Source organism: Meriones unguiculatus, chromosome X (assembly GCF_030254825.1).
Source record: "Meriones unguiculatus strain TT.TT164.6M chromosome X, Bangor_MerUng_6.1, whole genome shotgun sequence".
Classification (NCBI taxonomy): Eukaryota; Metazoa; Chordata; class Mammalia; order Rodentia; family Muridae; genus Meriones; species Meriones unguiculatus.
This window is the reverse complement of record NC_083369.1, coordinates 18,916,776-18,937,091: the sequence shown is the minus strand read 5'-3', so window position 1 is coordinate 18,937,091 and position 20,316 is coordinate 18,916,776. Positions and strand designations below refer to the sequence as shown.

Sequence of the window (20,316 nt, the reverse complement as noted above, 5' to 3'; positions counted from 1 at the left end):
CATCTGGCTTCTTTGCACTGGATTAAGGCATTATTCAGTTAGGAGTTCCCCTCCCTAAATTTAGTGATGAGCAGTCAGAAGTTAGCCTTTGAGTCAGAGGCTGGTATCTGAACTCATACGCTGGAAGAATGTTGTGCACATGAGTTCATGCAGTATATATGGGGTCAACGCACAGACTATAAAGGTGTCTATGGATATAAGAATCAGCATGGTTATTAAGGAAATGACAATATGAACCATAAAGTCCAAGATAAGTTCCAAAATCATTTGGCCTATGATTCTGATGCCTGCTTTCTGACTTTTGAAGCAATGTTGGCTAACATTTTTGCGTCATCTCTGACTAGGACTGATTTACTTTTAGAAAAGCAGCATTCCTCTCCTCGAAGAAGAGACAAAATTCTTCCTTTTCTTCTGTCAGGATAGCTAGGCCTCTCCTATTTTGGATCATAAGTACTGCCAATGAGTATACTTAATCCTCAATCGGATTTGAGCAACCTCATCAAGACTTTCTTGTATATTCTGAGATAAACATGATGGTATATGTTAAGGATGCAGCTAAGCCTCATACTTCCTGTGCTGATGCTTGCTGGGATCCCCAAAGCCACAAGTAGAGGCATGTGTGACTAGTTAAGGGGACTGGAAATCCTCGGTTATTGCAAACCACATCTATATTTGAGCATAACTGTGTTAGACAAAAGTACCAATTCTGTTGGCAGGAAAACAGAGGTAGTCTGGGGTGCCACTGAGGAAGATGGCCCACTTGAATAGACTGGAAATAAAGTGGATGTGGAACATTTGAATAGTTTTTTTTGTTTGTTTGGTTGGTTGGTTGGTTGTTTTTGTTTGTTTGTTTGTTTGTTTGTTTGATGGTTCAATTTCTCATCCTGAAAGAGAAGCATGAGAGGAGGGTTAAGATTTGAAACATCTTCGGGATCCAAGAAGGCATTGCTGAAAGGACAATGTGTCTGATGAGCAGGACAGCAGTGACTGCAAAGTGACCAATAGACCAAACCGTAGGCCCTAAAACTCCAGCGATTTTGTTTCCCAGGAGAGAGGAAATCCCACGGTGTGGGAAGCAATCAGGTCAGTTCTCAGGTCACCCAGCTAAACCCCAGAAGAATTCGTGGGTCCTGGCAAAGCACTAAGTCACCAGCCCAGAGACACACACCTGCATGGTCTGATCACCATCCCAGACTAACCTGTAAGCCCCACAACACCAGAGATTGGGTTTTCCAGTTGAGGGAAAATACCACTGTGAAGGACCAACTAGCCTCAGGTCACCCAGACACCTGTAAAAGGCGCCTGGCTCAGGCAGATGGTCAGTTGCCAGCCCAGAGCCACATGCCTGCATGCCCAATTCACTGTCCCAGACAGAAATGTGTGTCCCCAAACACCAGAGACTGGGTTTCCCTGTAGGAAGGAAACACAACTATGAAGGAAACATCAGGTCCAACCTCAGGGCACACCATCAACCACAAAAAAAAAATCCTGAGAAAAGTTCCCAGATTCCTGCAGGTGCCCAGCCCCCAGCACAGAGCCACTTGCGCCTGCATGCTCTACTCACAATCCCAGACTGAACTGTTGTCCCCAAAACACCACAGACTGGGTATCCCTTTGGGAGGAAACCCCATCATGGGGAAAACATCAGGTCCTACCTCAGGACACCCAGCTAATTAATCCCTGGAAAACTTCCTGGGTTCTCTCAGGCTCAGGGCTCTAGCCTCCTGCCACATGCCTGAGTGTATCTATTCATTTATAAGTGGATATTAGACATATAATACAGGATAAACATGCTAAAATCTGTACACCTAAAGAAGCTAAACAACAATGAAGACCCTGGGTAATATGCTCAATCCTCATTCAGAAAGGCAAACAGGAGAGACATCAGAAGATGGATAAAACAGGGAACAGGACAGGAGTCAACCACAGAGGACCTCTGTAAGACTCTACCCAGCAGGGTATCAAAGCAGATGCTGAGACTCATAGCCAAACTTTGGGTAGAGTGCCAGGAATCTTATGGAAGAAGGGGGAGATAGAAAGACCTGGGGGGGAAGAGGAGCTCCACAAGAACAACAGAACCAAAAAAAATCTGGGACCAGGGCTCTTTTCTGAGACTGATACTCCAACCAAGGACCACTCATGGAGATAACCTAAAACCCCTACACAGATGTAGCCCATAGTCTCTCAGTACTCAAAGATGGGAGGGAACCCAGCTGGAGAAATTAGTCTGAGGCAACTATAGCATATCCTATTCAGATGGATTCCTGTATTTTAATTGAACTCTCATCTGAAATACACACACACACACACACAATACACACACACACACACACACAGAGAAACAGACACAGACAGGAGAAGAGGAAGGGACCAGGATAAAGGATAAGTCGTGAGTCTGCAGGAGAATGGCATGTGGAGAATGGCATGTATAGCTGGGAGGTGGGATGGAGAAAGCACAGAGCTCAGGTTGACTGGCGAATCAAAAGAGGCTTGAAAGAAAGACCTACAACTTAAAAGTTTCTTGGATCAGAACGGCTTCTTCCTCTAGATTCTGTAGGCAAGAAGGCCATCCTAGGATTGCCTTACTTATTATGTGGGAAAATATGCAATTACTCACATATCAGGGCCATGCCATTACCTCAGAAGTCTTAGTGTTTAGACCTATTGAGTGCGTATATAAAGTTTGGACGGACCAGACAAAGTGAGGGCATAGGCAGAAATTAGGTATTTTTTAAGGAGGGAGAAAGCCCTCTGTTAGGAACTGCAAGCTCAAGCTATTTGTGAGGTTCCCGAAGTCCAACTGGTTTTATGTTCTGATAATGGGCCAAAATTGTGAATACAGAGGTGGAAAAAGTTAGCTAAGCTGAGAAAGAAAAGTTTTGTTTTGGAGAGGAGGTATTTCTGTAATTATTTGTCTCCATTTTTTTTTTTTTTTTTTTTGAGCGAAACCTCAGTGTAATTTGGAACTCCAAAGAAATAACTTCAGCTTTAAAGAATTGTCCTTTTGAAAGTGAAAGTCCTTATCCCTTTGGGGGAAAAGACATTAGATGAGGTGAGAGCATTGGAAATAGAGCCGAGAAGGGCTGTTAAAAAGCTGTGAAGATATTGAAAGAGGGTGCTAGAAGTGAGAAAGCTGTAAGGGGTCTTGTGTCAATATTTGTATGCTAGAACTTCTGAGGAAGGGCGGGGCCACTCAGTTGATCCATCCTGCTATAGGCTCTATCCAGGTACAGGAAAAACTGTCTTATGAGGAAAGGTCAAACAGAATTTTGTTATTTTTTTTTAAATGTATCCTTAATGTCAGTGACAGTAAAGTGAGAAGTTTGTGCAGGGACCAAGAAAAAGGGCTAGGCTGAGATCCTAAAATCTGCAGTATCAGCTTTCAGGATTTTTTTTTCTAGGATGGGCATGCTATAGGGGAAAGCTGGCTGGCCTGAGAAGGCTGGAATTGAGGAGGTGTGTTGATTGATTGGACACCCTGTAACATCATGACAGGAAGAGGGCCTGCTGGGGAAGAATGATAGATCTTTTGGGATAGTATTAATAGGGGAGTGGTATGTGGCTATCAAATGATTTTAGTATCCCAGATTTGGATTGTTTAAGGGTCTGGAAGTGAGAGGGTTGGGGAGGGTGCTGTCAGGGCAATGAGGAGGAGAGTCCATATCTGTGCTGTGAGTAGGTATACAGAGGTGGTGGTATAGAGTTTAGAAAGAATATCTCATCCCATAAATGAAGTCAGGTAGGAGGGAGATAATCAAGAAGGGATGAATGGAAGCTAATGTTTCTAAAACAATAAGAAAGTGATTTTTTTTCTGCTTCTTTTTCTAATTTTTATTTTTATATTAATTACAGTTTATCACTTTGTATCCCAACTGTAGCTCTCTCCCTCATTCCCTCCCAAAATCACGCTTCCTCCCTCTACTCCTCCCATGCCCCTCTCCAAGTCCACTGATAATGGAAGTCCTCTTCCCCTTCCATCTGACCCAGGCCTATAAGGTCTCATCAGGACTGGTTTCATTGTATTCCTCTGTGGTCTGGTAAGGCTGCTCCCCCATCAGGGGGAGGTGATCAAAGAGCCAGACACTGAGTTCATGTCAGAGACAGCCCCTGTTCCCCTTACTAGGGAACCCTCTTGGACACTGAAATGCCATGGGCTACATCTGAACAGAGGTTCTAGGTTATCTCCATGAATGGTCCTTGGTTGGAGTATCAGTCTCAGAAAAGAGCCCTGTGCACAGATTTTTTTGGTTCTGTTGCTCTCCTTGTGGAGCTCCTATCCCCTCCAGGTCTTTCTATCTCCCCCTTTCATAAGTGATTTTTATCAAGTCTGTAGATAAGGCCACCAACCCCAATAATAGAGGGTTCCAATAATTGGAACATTGGTCCTGCATATTCATTCAAGGCAAAGTGAACTGCTTCATGCTTAAAAGGAAAGAAATCAGCTCACCTGCAACCATGACATTTACCATTAATTTTGCCTTAGTTATGGCAATGGGACCTTCTGGATGTAGATGTCATCTTCAGTGCAGAGTCCTAAGGAATCAGGAATTGAAAAAAAATCCAACTCAAAGTTAAGAATAACTGGTCTTGGTTCTGATGGAGCTTATGAATTTGAGCAAACTCTTCAAGTTGCTCTGGCCACACTTGAAGCAAGATCCTAGTGGAAACCTGTTAGGAAAGCTATGTTTTCTTCAGCTATCCTGAAAAGTGGTTGCAATTAATTGGTATTTGGCTTGATCTCTTTCCATTTTAGTTGTCTCTATCATTAAAATCTTAAAGATTGACTTGATAAAGTTTTTTAAAGGGTTGAGAGTTCCTCTAGTTTTTGGAGTTGTTTTTTTTTGGGGGGGGAGGATTAGATTTTAGCATAAACATACTAAAATCTGTACACCTAAAAAAGCTAAACAAGAAGGAGGACCCAGGGTAAGAAGATCAATCCTTACTTAGAAAGGCAAATAAGATGGACATTGGAAGTAGGGGAAAACGAGAGGCAGGACAGGAGCCTACCATAGAGGGCCTCTGAAAGACTCTACCTAGCAGTGTATCAAAGCACATGCTGAGACTCATGGCCAAGTGTTGGGCAGAGTGCAGGGAATAATACGAAAGAAAAGTTAGTAAGACCTGGAGAGAACAGGAGCTCCACAAGGACCAAATATATCTGGGCACAGGGGCTTGTCTGAGACTGACTCTCCAACAAGGGACCATGCATGGTTATAACCTAGAACCCCTGCTTGCATGTAGCCCATGGCAGCTCAGTATCCAAATGGGTACCCTAGTAAGGGGAACAGGGACTGTCTCTGACATGAACTCAGTGGCTGATTCTTTGATCACCTCCCCCTGAGGGGGGAGAAACCTTGCTAGGCTACAGAGAAGGACATTGCAGCCAGTCCTGCTGAGACCTGATAGGCTAGGGTCAGATGAAAGGGGAGGAGGACCTCCCCTATAAGTAGACTTAGAGAGGGGCAAGGAGGAGAGGAAGGAGGTAGGGTGGGATTGGGAGGGAATGAGGTAGGGGGATACAGCTGGGACACAAAGTAAATAAACTGTAATTAATATAAAAATATATAAAAAAGAATAAGATCATGTGTGTGTATGAGTTTGGGTGTTAATCATTGTGAGCGCCAGTGAATCAAGCAGATCCAGAGAAAGGAAGTGAGGAAGACAAGAATCCCTGTGTTCCTCAGCTTTGTTTCAGAAGTATGGTCAGGTCACTGACAATAGACCAAGACTGACACCCGGTGTCCCTGAATATAACAGATCTGAGGAAGGAAACAGATCCAAGCATAGAGAGCCCCTGACTTAAAGCTAGGATTTGGGGATCTGGCAGAGAACTCAGAAGATACATGAAAGGAGAACAAAGATCCAATGTCAGAGAGGGACTAAAGTCCTGTGTTGGAAAAGAACAAAGGTGGTGTAGGAGATGGAGAGAGAAGTAACAAGGCTGGAGAAACTCCAGAGAATCACAGTGATATGTCTCTCCCGGGTTTTTTATACCAAACCTTTAGTATTCAGGGAGAAACACAGAACAAGAGAAGAGTGCAGAGCCCCTTCACAAATAGGGGAAAAGAGCAGGGTAAGGAAAAAGCTTTAACACACTCAGAGAACAAAAGTACTTCTGTTATGGTCCCTTGTGAGAAAATATGACATAAGAAGGCATTATACCCTAGAAAATGGGTCCAAGATTAGCTGCCCTCACCAAATCAGGCTTAGAAACATTATATTTCTTATATTTCCGGCTAAAACAGGCATTTACAAGCTCCAAGGGCATTCCTGGAGAAGGGGCCATCCAGCAGAACAATGGGCCTAGCTATTATGTGATGAGATAAGCACGTTTGCAGCCCTTCGTTTGGGGTTTGCTATCTGGAAATGTCCTGTCCCAGAAGGGAGGCAGAAGATAGCTCTTTGACAGCAGTGAAAGCATAAAGAAAGACGGAAGGGGAGTATGGTTATTATCAGGGAACGTACACAGGGTAGTGTTGGCCTGTAACCTTCCCAAAAGCATAAAGAAAGACGGAAGGGGAGTATGGTTATATCAGGGAACATACACAGGGTAGTGTTGGCCTGTAACCTTCCCCGGAAGCATCAGGGAGAGGGAATTCTGACTGCATGTGGGTGGGGCTGAGTCTGTGAGTCTTCGCAATGCAGGAGAGGTTCTGATCTAATACCAGGAATTTGCTCAAGTCATTTATCAGTTTTTCAAGATATTTTTTGCAGAACTTGACATTTTTCTTCACAATCAGACTATCTGTAAACAGGGACAGTTTTATTTCCTCAGTTCTAATATCCATATGTACACTCTTCTTGCACTACTGAGAATTTCAGGTAGTAAGCTGGAAAAGAATAGTAATATTAGGTACTTTTAGTGTTGTTGATGTAACATGGTAGTATTTCAGGGTCCTAATTAATAGAAAGTTTGTATAGATGGTCTTTACTAAATAGAGGAAATTTCTCTCCATAGTTTGCCAAGAGTTTTTAATAATAGTGTTTGATGTATTTTGTTCACGCTTTTTGGGTGTCTGCAGATATGATGGTGTGATTTTTCTTCACCCATTTTGTGAATTTCTATTGTGACAAAATACCCATAAGATAAAATTTATGATCTATGCCATGTTAATTGTACAACTGAGTAACCACATTGTAATTTCCACCTCCAGGACATGTTCGTTTTGCAAAACTGTGTTTCTAAATTTAATAAACAGCTCATTTTTCCTTTCTCCAGTCCACAATAATCACCACTGAATTTATTGTACGTGTGAATGTGACTATGCCAAGTATGTCATAAAAGTTGATTTTACGCTATTTATCTTTCTGTAATTCTTTTTTTTCATTTAGTATAATAAACCTCTAGGTTCATCCATAGTGTCAAACCACATGATTTTCTTCTTTCTTAAAACTGGAGGATTGGCTTGATCCTGTACAAACCACAGCTGCTGTGAGGTAATGAATGTGATAGCTGTGTCATGTCTAGAAGACAGCATTTCACAGCACTCCTACATATCCTTCAGCTCTTAAATTCTTTCTGCCTCCTCTTTCATGATCATTTCTGAGCCCTGGTGGTAGTAGGGTTAATAGAGATGTTGAGTTTTTAAGACTTTTTCTCAGAACTTTGATCAGTTAATGTGTTTTCGCACTGACTGATGTCTACCACAAAAAGAATCTTCTCTAACCTAACTTGAGAGCAGTCCAGGTCTATGGGTGTACATACAAATATTTAGAAGGTAATTTGGCATCATAACAACAAAGTAACTATAGCAGGTTCTATCTAAGGGCCAATGACTTTCCCAGCCAAGGGCTTTTGACCAGTACCAGGCCTAAAATTTCCTCTCATGGGGCCATCAGAAAATCCAAATAGAAAGTTGTTAGTTGCCCTATAGCAGCCATGTCACTACTGCACACCTTGCTTGGCAGGTCAGTAATGCATCACGCAGGGTCAAGCACTGGACAAGATCACTCAGGCAGCCAAAATCTCAAATGCCATAGATAGGATATACAATCTCCAAGCCCCACACCTTACAAAGAAGATATTGGCACTGGATAGTTATGAGGGGACGGAGAATAACTTGTTTTGAAGATGTGTCCACGGATACCTTTCCTGTGCTGCAGTGGATCACCCCATACCCATGCATACATGCAGAGCACTAACTGAACTTAGTGAGCTATAAAAAAGAAAGACATGAAGTTGGGGGTATAGGGGAAACATATAAGGAGTTGGAAATGGCAAATTGCGAGCTAAATATGACCACATTTTATTGTACTCTCAAAAATAATTTTATGGACAGTTGTGAGCTGCCATGTGGGTGTTGGGAGTTGATCCTGGGTCCTTGGAAGAGCAGGCAGCACTCTTAACCACTGAGAGATCTCTCCAGCACCTCAAAAATAATTTTAAAACTTAAATGACCCCTCATTATTTTCCAATTTTGAATATTATTCCAATATTTTTAAAGATGAAGAAAATTCTCTTTTATGTACATATTACATTTTCCCCTTCATATATCTATGATATATCCAAGAACGTTTGATCACATGATAGTTCTATTTTAATGTTTTACTGGAACCATCAAACTGTTTTCCATAGTGCTTGCAGCATTCTAAGTGGCGAATAAAGTTTCAATTTCTTCACGCTGCGTTCTGGTTTTTTAAACATGAGGTGATATTCCACTGTGGCTTTTATTTGCATTCTGTGAAATGTTAATGATATTTAACAACTTTAACTGTTTCTATTTGCATATTATCTTTGTAAACATGTATATTCAAACCTTTTCTTCATTTTTAATCATATAATGTTATCTTGTGATTGAACTGTAGGACTTCTTTGTATATTCTGTTATTCAATAGATGGTTTTCAAGTATATTTTTTCATCCTTTATGTTCATTTTTTTGCTGTTATTTGTTCTTTCACGAACAAATATGTTGAAATTCAGTGTAGAGGCGTTAGTTTTTGTTGCTTGTGCTTTTGGTGTTACAGCAAAAACTTTACTGCCAAACCCTATGTCATGAAGCTTTTTTCATTTTAAAGTATCAACCTTACATTGCTAACCCACTTTGTTTATGGTCTGTGGCAAGGGTGTACTTTCATTTGCTTATGGGTGTATATACTGTCCTTTCTCTACTGTGTGATCTTAGCACCTTTGTCAAGGTTCATTTAACCATGATGTGATTAAACTTCCTAACCTGTTTCCTTAGTCTGCAAGGCTGACTTTAAGCTACTACCATACTGTGTTTGGTTTTCTGGTTGGACTTGGGGTCTTGCATTGGGGAATGAACTTGAGCCTTGACTATGCTAAACAAACACATTGTACAACTCAGTTACATTCTCAGCCCTTAGATTTTGGAGACAGGTTCTTTCATAATCCTTGACATTATGATCCTCCCACCTAGGCCTCCCAAGTACTGGGGTTTCTGGTATATGCTGCCACACATGATTTAATACTGTTTTGATTACTATAGTTTTGTTATATGTATTGAATTCAGGAAAGGTGATTATTTCAGAGCTTTTTTTCTGTTTGTTTTTGTTTTGTTGTTGTTGTATTTTGTTTGTTTGTTTGGGTTTTTTTCTTTTGCTATTTCAGGTCCTTGGAATTTAGAATGATGTAGTTTAGAATGCTAGTTTTCTATTTGCTATTTTCTAACAGCAAAATGCTGTTGAAATTATATTGAATCTACTAACTGGTTTTATTTGAATAGAGAAAGGAGCTATTTGTGAAGAGAAAGGAGACATGGAAAACTAAGGGTTGATTTGATCAAGTTATATTATATGCATATCTGAAAATGCAACATTAATGAAGCCCATTGCTGTAAAATTAATATACACTAATGAAGAACTTGACAAAACTAAAACCATAAAAATATGTTAACTTTTTAAATCTATGAACATGCAAAGCTTGAAAAGCCCCATTGGTGTGTATCTTTCATTTCTCTTAGAAATACTTTCTTTTAGTTTTCCTTCATTACCTTGATTAGGACTAAGCTAGGTACTTTTAAAGGAATTGATTGCATTTATGGTACAATTGTTCTTTATTATTTTCATTGCACCATAAATGCAATTAATTCATTTCATTTTTCATTGTTATTATATAGATATGTAACTTCTTTATGTATGCTGGTGTACTGACTGGTTTTGTGTCAACTTGACACAAGCTAGAGTCATCAAAAAAGAAGGAGCCTCAGTTGAGGAAATGCCTGCATGAGATCCTGCTGTAGGGCATTTTCTCAATTAATGATCAATGGGGGAGGGCCAAGTCCATGGTAGGTGGTGCCATCCCTGGACTGGTGGTCCTTCCTTCTGTAAGAAAGCAGGCAGAGCAAGCCATGGGAAGCCAACCAATAAGCAGCATCCCTCGATGACCTCTGCATCAGCTCCTGGCTCGAGGTTCCTGCCCTGTTTGAATTCCTGTCCTGACTTCCTTTGGTGATGAATGTGGTGAATGGTAATGAATGGAAGTGTAAGTTAAATAAAATTTTTCCTTCCCAACTTGCTTTTTTGTTGTTATTTATTACAATTTATTCATTTTGTATCCTGGACCCAACTTGCATTTTTGTCTTGGTGTTTGTTACAGCAATAAAAACCTTAACTGGGGCAATTGGCTATGAATACTGCAACTTTGCTTAATTTATTAGGGCCAGACGGTCTGTTTGTTATGTAACACAGGGTCTCTTGTAGCCCAAATAGGCCTCCAAGTATCTATGTAGCTGAAGACAGCCTTAGCCTTGAACTTCTGATGCACATGCCTTTACCTCCCAGTGGCAGGGGTGGCCTCTGGTTGAGTAGGGGGTCCTCTGCCAGAGTTGGGGGCCAGTATATGGTGACAGGAAGTGGTAGGGCAAACTGAGGATAGGCTGTGTGGACATTGAGTGGATTCAGTCCATGGATGGACAGCCTATTTGGAATTCTGAGAGATGGTGTGTCCTCTGGTCCAGGAGGGTGCATCCTCTGGAGTTGAGGGCCAGGAAGAGATGACAAGAGGGGAGGGTCAGTTGAGGGTGGGATGAGCAGGTACTGAGAGAGTGAATGTGGTCCATGGGTGAGCAGCCTGCCTGGAGTTCTGAGGGCCAATGTGGACTCTGGTGGAGTAGGGGGCTTCCACTGGAGTTGTGACCACTTCTTGTTTTCAGTATTATTGTTTTCTTCTTTCTACTTGTTTTATATTTGGTCTATTTTTTTTCTTAAGATAGAAGCTTAGATAATTGGTTTTAGATCCTGTTGGAGGATATTTTAAATTTTAATTTATTTCTATGAATATTTTTTCATTACTGTTTTGGATTGTATACCCATTAAAATATTTTCACTTCATTTTCCTTCATTTGAGATGTCCTCTTACATTCACAAACTATATTATGTGCACATAATGTATAAAATTATTTTGTTTCATTTTCAAGCATATTTCCATTTGACTTTCTGTTACCATTTTTTATGGCAATACAACACACTTTGTAAGATGTAAATTGTTCCAACTTCGTTGAGGTTTATATAAGGATATTAATGATATTAAGTGTTTATATGCATTTCTTTATGCATTTGTATGTTGTCAGTTACTTAAATGAAATAACTGGTTTGTATAACGAGAATAATGGTACAATAAATATAAGAATTCAGATAGCTTCACAAGGTGGAGATTTAATCTCCTTTGTATAGAAAACAAAGAAATAACCACATTTTGGCTAATGAGAATAATGGTACAAGGAATATACAAAATTATATAATGAACCAATGCTGATGACTATTAAAACAAGACTTTGACACATGTCTTCTTTCTTTCTTTTCACTGAAGATTTGAGACTCTGTCCCAAATCAGAGAATCTATTTCCTTCTCATGATTCAGCCTGTGCTTCAACCCAACTAGACCTGAGGGCTCTATATTGAGAAGAACTGATAACTGACTGAAAAAAAATCATCAATATGTTTCCTGTGTATATGTCCCCTTTATGGAAAATTCCTGGAGAAATCAGTGTCAGAATTATATAGTGTAGGAATACAGCATCCTTGTGACCTTTAGACAAACGTTAACCCAACACTGCTAAATTCTAATCACTAATGCTACCAACATTGCCATCCCTCTTATTGCGGACTCAGTCAGATAGATCCTGAGATGTTGACAAGGCCCTATCCATTTATTTATTACAAGTTCTGTCCTCTTTGAGCATTCTGGCTTTTTGAGCTTATACCAGGAAATGATCAATTGTTCCTATGCCTTGTTCATAATGACATAAAAACAAGCTACTGGCAAGGTAAGTAGAAAGAGGAATGAGTGATTAACAGAAAGTCTTCTTAATTCTTGCAGCTTTCCAACTCTGTGGTTTTCCATTTGTGTTTCTTGGAACTTCAAATCTTGAAACCAGTTTCTAAAACTAGTTCCTGGTTCTACCCTGTTCTTTCAGTGAGCAACTTGTACTCATTTAGTATCATTTTTCTCTTAAAAATTTGACCTTGTCAAGCTTCCAGACTGCTAAGTGCATGCCAGAGAAAATTGTTGATCTCTTATTTGTCTGGCACTTAGAATTGGTCATTTCAGTTTCTCTTTTATAATTATTATCACACACCTAATTACTTGATGTTCTTGCACACAATGTTATTTGATTACAGATTTGATATTTCACAGTTTCATTAAAATAAGGACTACCTTTTATCCTTTTGAAAAAAGACTTCATCTTTCAATAAGTTATCTATTTGAAATTGTATCCTATATTTCTCTTGAATAAAAATATCACATTCTGGGGGCTGGAGAGATGGCTCAGAAGTTAAGAGCCCTCACTGTCCTTCCAAAGGTCCTGAGTTCAATTCCCAGCCACCACATGGTGGCTCATAACCATCTATAGTAAGACCTGGTGTGCAGGAAGAATGTTGTATAAACAATAAATAAATCTTAAAAAAATCACATACTTGAAAGTTTGTGTACATTGTAAGCATAATCAAATAGGATTATTAAATAAATTTATCTTTGGTGATCAATTTCCAAACATGTTTCCATATGAACAGGCAGTCTACTTTATAGTCTCAATAATCATTCTTCAACTATTTGTTATATAGAAATTCTTTACCATTGGAACATCAATTCTCTGTTCCCATAGACTCTACTAAAATTGTATCCCTCTTCCAACCCCAAATGACCCACTGCTAAGACCAAACCCATATCAGACAGTGCCATCATTGAAACTGAGCCCTATTGGAAAGGCCATAAAGTAAGTACTCCTTCATGTGTACTTTAAAAAGAGAATGGAAAAAAAAATCTCACAGTACAGCTAAAATGTATTCAGATTGGGAGGCATTTTTCCATTTTAATTCATTTGTTTAAATAACACTAGATCATGACAAATTGTAATACAACATGTAAACAGGAATGCCATCTTTCTGCTTTGCACTCATGTTATCTCATTTAATGGCAGGGTTGTATTTATTTGTGTTAGAAGTACAGTGTTTTGATTGTTCCTGCATCTAAGCTACCTATTAGTGCATTCATTTTTAACGAATTAAAAATATAAGCATGAATATTTTTCTAAGGAGGATTAGCAAACAATCCGGCATCTTAGAAAAGGGCATATAGATACTTCATCATGAGATAATCAAAATATTCCCAACAGAAACATTTTGGAAATGAAAAGTACAGTGGTTTCTGTTTTTCACTACATAGTAGAAGAGGCACTTACCACTATTGTCAGTTCCTATAGTGCTGTCAATATTAGTCTTGTGAAAACATTAATTCCTTCAACAAGAGACTACTTGGGAAGAAGAAAAACATCGGCCAGAGTGGGAGGGGGACAAGAGAGGGTAACAGTAGGGAGAACATGATCAAAATGTTATATACATGTATTAAAATGTCATCATGAAACCCATTATTGTGTACAGCAATATGTACTATTGAAATATAAAAATAGGATGTAATAATCATCTACAGAAAAAAGAAATGTGACTTTAAAAACTTTCTGTGTTCTTATGAGCTCACGGAGACCATGACAATGCACACAAGACCCACTCTTGTTTAAACCAGACAAAAATTCCAGCACTGAGGAGAAGGAGTGGAAACAAAGGGCAACCCATAACCAAGAGGCTATTTGCTACTGCTACCTGTTGGGAAAGGGAAATGGGTTTATTCCCACGGAGTGTTACTCTGAATATCAATCACACTACAAGGTAGGCCCCATGGCCAGGAGTGATTGGCCAACATAATGGAGACAGGGCCTGTCTCCGACATGAACTGATTGGCCTGCTCTTTGATCACCTCCCTTAAGGGGGGAGCAGCCTTACCAGGCCACAGAGGAAGACAATGCAACCAGTCCTGATGAGACCTGATAGGCTAGGGTCAGAAGGAAGGAGAGGAGGACCTTCCCTATCAGTGGACTTGGGGAGGGACATGGGTGGAGAAGAGGGAGGGTGGGATTGGGAGAAGAGGAGGGAGGGAGGTACAGGGGGGATACAAAATGAATAAACTGTAATTAATAAAAATAATTATAAAAACCAGATACTGTGAGGTGTGTGTGTGTGTGTGTGCGTGTCCACACAAGTGCATGCTTTGTTTTGTTCTTTTTGCTTTGTTTTAGTATGTTTTGTGCTGTAGATTTTCTTTTTTAAATTTATTGTTTGTTTTGATTTTTACATTTTTTAAGAAAGAGAACATGAAGTTGGATAGGTAGGGAGGTAGAGAGGACCTGGGAGATCAGAGAGAGGAAAGAATATGATAAAAATACAATCTATGACTAAATACAATCTATGAAAGAATATGATCAAATATATCAAAAAATTAAATTAAAAGAAATAATAAGAACTTTCTGTATCCTGACCAAATTTCCTTAATAGCCCATCTCTGTCTTTCTAAAAATTATCTTCACCTCTGCAGAGTGGTGATGACTCACACCTTGAAGCCTAGCACCAAGGAGGCAGAGGCAGGAGGTTGTCTTTGTGAGTTAAAGGACAGCCTGATCTATGTAAGGAGTTCCAGGGCAGCCAGAGCTACATAGTGAGACACTGTCTCAAAAAATCCAAAATACACACACACATATACATACATACATACATACATACTTCACTGAACACACAAACAGAAAACACAACAATAACTGTTTGAGTGATGCAAAAGAAAATACAAGTATACACTGAAAAAATAACAATAATTGAGAACTTGAAAGTTGAATTCAAATAAAGAGATAGAAGTATCCATCTATCCATAGTTATCTATTATATTTCCCTTTCTTAGGGATAGCTAGGTGTTCACCCTAGTTCCTTACTCTATACCTAATCTCTGTGGTTCTATGGGTTGTAGGTTGGTTATCATTGACATAACAGTTAATATCCACCTATAAATGAATGCATACCATATTCGTCTTTCTGGGTCTGGGATACCTAACTTAGGATGATTTTTTCTCTAGTTCCATCCATTACTATTTATCTAGGAAAACTGGGAGGTCACTGTAACCAAGAGGAGGTCAGTCCCAATTTAAACAATCAACATGATCTATGAAGGTCACTCTGGTCGCATGCTATTAAGTTCACTTCTGTACAGTGGTTAAGAGTTTACTAAGTGTAGAGTAAGAAAAAATCATGTTACAGACAAAATTAATTGAGATGCAGAGGCTGTTAAGGGAAAGGAAAGAAATTTAAAGTCACTGAAAAAGGAAAACTAATGACAGGGATGGAAATAGTAGTGAGTAATCAGATCAAAGCCGGTATTGAATTTGCAGGTTTCCAGAATTTCTGATGTGATGAAAGGATGCCAGAATGAGGTTTTGTATCTGGACTGACATGATTATACTAGATTATTAGCAAAAGTATATTTATATTTGTATTTTTATATGCAAGCATACAGATAGCATTTATAAATACATGTTAAAGACCAACAAAATATCACTGCTTCACAAATATGTTTATGGTGACTCAAAAGCATTAATGCATTTCAATATTAACATTAATAGCATTCGAACAAAGTAAAATGAAGAAAACAGATTGTCAAAGTTCTGTCCAAGTTAAACTTGACCAGCATAAAGTATATGACTTTGATTCTGATTGTAATTCAAAGAAATCGGAAAGACAAGTGGAGAGGTGGGATGATTTACTATATACTTTCCAATTCGTATAGTGACAACTGAGATCTTATTGTAGTAGGAAAAAGATCTGAAGCAAGGAGGCCATACTATCAGTACACTAGAAGAGAGACTATAGTAGATGAAACAAGGATGATAGAAAAAGATACTGGGATACAGTGAGGCAGTATATTCAGGTTGTGGCATTTCAAACTAGAAAAGAAGAAGAGGTGGCCGTGATAGGTGACTCACAAGTTTCTGACTAGAGAATCGGTAGGTTAGTAGTATTTACTGAGGTGGAAAAAAAAACAAGTCAAAGAATATATGATATTTGTAAGAAGATTAAATTATGGAAGGGCATTTTAAGACGTTGATTTACAGAGAACTGAGAGATAGCCAACTGGAGAAGGGAGGTGGGCAGTAGAATATGAATCTAAAATTTATAGACTGGATCATGACTGGAGATACAGACATGGAAGCAGATAATACATAAAATGGCACCTCAGACCTCCTTTCCCGAGTCTGATCACGTCCCACTGCAGACACTTTACAGATGAAGTGCTGAGGAAAAACAGGCAGCTGACAGGGGAGGTTGCTATGCAACAGATGAGGGAAGTCATCCAGCCTGGCAGAACTGATGTTGGCCCTTGGGGACTAAATGCTGCAGTCCTTCCTAGCATTAGCTTCCTTTCATAGGCAGGCTTCACGCAGGAGCTGACGCCAGAATAAAATGGGAAGTGTGCTAAAACCTGCCTTGGATTTTGGAAACGTATGGGTTTGGTTTGAGTGACTTCATATCCGTGTGTCGTTTTTCTGCGTTTGTTCCTACAGCCATCTCAGAAGCACATCAGGCTGTTTGTTCTTGGACACGACCCTCTTTCTGTGATTCTTATTTTGTGTAGTGAGTAATTCAGGCTCAGAGAAGGTAAGAGACTGAAGGAGGAGCACACGGCCTTTGATAGGAATGCCAGGCATGTGTCCCTGGGGCTTTGAAGCCCAGCTCCTTTCTGTGGCTGCCTCAGTCACGTGAGATGAAATAAGCAGAGATAAATAATTACTCTGAATCAGAGATTGCCTTGGCAGAGACACAACCACTTGATCCTTCTGGCAACTTCAGGAAGCCCCGGGAAGTCCTAAGAAGCAAAGTGACAGTCTTAGTCCTAGGAAAGATGCCTGTCAGTGGGAGCAGAATGGATCCTGAAGACAGGAGTCTCACATCTAGATTGTCTCATAAATATCTCAGAGCATGACCTTAGGCCTCCTAAAGCATCTTTAGGGGGTAAGGGAGGTCTGTTGCTTCGGTAGAGTAGTAAGTGTGTCTTAGTTCCCAGACCAGCATTTGAAGAACATGTAAATTGCAGACAGAAAGACCCACACTCATATTTTGTATTGTGGTTTAGCGGCCTTTTGGGTTCATACAGTGTATTGGTGCCTCAGCTTCTTAGTGCATAAAATGAGAGTGCTGATGTCTACCTTTTGGGGCTTCTCTGAGAGGGCAACAAACCCCAGTATAATGCTGTAACATGCAAGTTGCTCCCTTCCTCCTTCCAACATACGCGAAATATTTCAGGTCTGGATTCGTGCAAAAGCAGAGGTGATATGGACAATTCAGGAGTGGGTTGTTCATTCAGTTAGTGGTTCCTTCATTAATGTGTTATCTTCTTTTCTAGCTATCCTTATCTCAAACTTAGAAGGCCTTAGCATTAGACTGAATGGAGCTGGCTGCTCATTGTGGTGGCTTGAATTTGGATTCTCTATGCGTACAGCTGGTCTTCAACAGCAACAGAAATCTTTCAAACTCATGGAAATTGAACAACTCTCTACTCAATGATCACTGGGTCAGGGAAGAAATAAATAAATTAAAGACTTCCTAGAATTTAATGAAAATGAAGGCACAACATACCCAAAATTATGGGACACAATAAAAGTTGTGTTAAGAGGAAAGTTCATAGCACTAAGTGCCTTCATAAGAAAACTGGAGAGATCTCATACTAGCAATTTAAAAGCACACCTACCCGAAAGCTCTACAAGAAAAGGAAGCAAACACACGCAAGAAGAGTAGAGGGCAAAAAATAAACTCAGGGTTGAAATTAATAAATTAGAAACAAAAAGAACAATACAAAGAAACAACAAAACCAAGAGGTGGTTCTTTGAGAAAAATCAACAAGATAATCTCTTAGCCAAACTAACTAAAAATCAGAGAGACACTATCTAAATCAACAAAATCAGGAATGAACAGGGGGATATAACAACAGACACTGAGGAAATCCAAAGAATCATTAGACCTTGTTTCAAAAGACTGTACTCCACAAAATTGGAAAGTCTAAATGAAATGGATGATTTTCTAGATAGATAACACTTAGCAAAGTTAAGTCAATGTCAGGTAAACAGTTCTAAAACCTCTCCCCTCCAAGGAAATAAAAGGAGTCATTAAAAGACTCCCAACAACAACAACAAAAGCCAGATGGGTTTTAGCACAGAATTTTATCAGATTTTCAAAGAACTAATACCAATACCCCTCAAACTATTGCACAAAATACAAACAGAAAGAACATTGAAACATAGAAACTTATTCTATGAGGCCACAGTCAACCCTGATACCAAAGCCACACAGAGACTCAACAAAGAGAATTTCAGACCAATCACCTTTATGAACATTGACAAAAACACTCAATAAAACACTCTCAAACCAATTCCAAGAACACATCAATGATATCATCCACTATAACCAAGTAGGCTTCATCCCAGGTATTCAGGGGTGCTTCAATATACCAAAAAAAAAAAAATCATCAATGTAATCCACAATATAAACAAACTGAAAGAAAAAAAAAAGCCCAAATGATCATTTTATTAGATGCTGAAAAAGCTTTGACAAAGTTCAAGACCCCTTCTAAGTCTTGGAGAGATCATGAATCTCTCCAAAGTGCCTATCTAAACGCAATAAAAACAATATACAGCACCCCTATAGCCAACATCAAATGAAACAGAGAGAAACTCAAAGTAATTCCACTAAAATCAGAAAGAAACTGTCTACTGTCTCCTTACATATTCAGTATAGTATTTGAAGTCCTAACTAGAGCAATAAGACAACTAAGGATATAAATTGGAAAAGAAGAATCCAAAGTATCACCATTCACAGATGGTATGATAGTATACATAACTGACCCCCAAAATTCTACTATGGAACTACTAGAGCAGAAAAAGACCATCGTCAAAGTAGCTGAATACAAAATTAACTCAAAAAAATCTGTAGTCCTCCTCCTTTTTACCAGCAATAAACAGGCTAAGAAAGAAATCAGGGAAACAGCACACTTCACAATAGTCACAAATAATATAAAATATCTTGGTATAACTTTAACCGTGGAAGTGAAACACCTGTATGACAAGAACTTCAAGTTGCTGAATTGAAGATATCAGAAAGATCGCCCATGCTCATGGATCAGTAGGATTAACAAACATAGTAAAGATGGCCATTTTACCAAAAACAATCTACAAATTCAATGCTCTTCCCATCAAAATTTCAACAAAATTCTTTACAGACCTGGAAAGAGTAATTTTCAACTTCATAAAAAAAATTAAGAACCCAGGAAAGCTAAAGCAATACTGTACAATAAAAGAACTTCTGGATGTATCACTATGCCTGATTTCAAGCTATATTACAAAGCAATAGTACTAAAAACTGCATGCTATTGATGTAGAAACAGACAGGTAGATCAATGGAATTGAACTGAAGGCCTCAAAATAAACCCACACACCTACAAACAGTTGATTTCTGACAAAGAAGCCAAAGCCATACAATGGATGCAATGGTCTAGGAACCCTCATCAGATTATAAACGACACTATCTCTCCCTCTCTATAGTTGATCCCCACACGGAACTATTGCTGAGTGCCAGCTTGCCACAGCAGAGATGGCTGTAGCTTTGTAGATCAAAGGAGAAAAATCCCTAACCCAAACAGGGAGGATCCCACTGCAAAAGTGCATGTGTTTGTGTTGTGTGTGTGTGTACATTTGAATTGTAAATGTGTGACCACCTCTCTGTGTGCATTATGAGCATGAGTGTGTGTGTGTGTGCATGTGAATGTGAAGGCCAAAGGTCAGGTATTTTCCTCCATTCTCCGTATCATATATTCATTTCTTTTTTTGAGACAGGGTCTTTAAAGGAATGTGGAGATCACCGATTTGCAAAGATAACATCTACAAGAAATGATGCTGGCCTAACTGAATGTCTGCATGTAGAAGAATGGAAATAGAGCCATATTTGTCACCCTTCACAAAACTCAAGTCCAAGTGGATCAAAGACCTCAG

The 20,316-nt window shown here is 39.3% G+C and overlaps 1 long non-coding RNA gene across 1 annotated transcript in view; it reads right to left on the bottom strand.

Moving 5' to 3' along the window:
• Positions 1–731: 731 nt before the first annotated feature.
• LOC132650138 (uncharacterized) overlaps positions 732–20,316 on the bottom strand; it is a 41,855-nt gene continuing 22,270 nt past the window's right edge. Inside the window, exon 5 of the long non-coding RNA XR_009588522.1 lies at positions 732–884. This is a non-coding gene — a long non-coding RNA (uncharacterized LOC132650138). The remainder of the gene's footprint in view (positions 885–20,316) is intronic.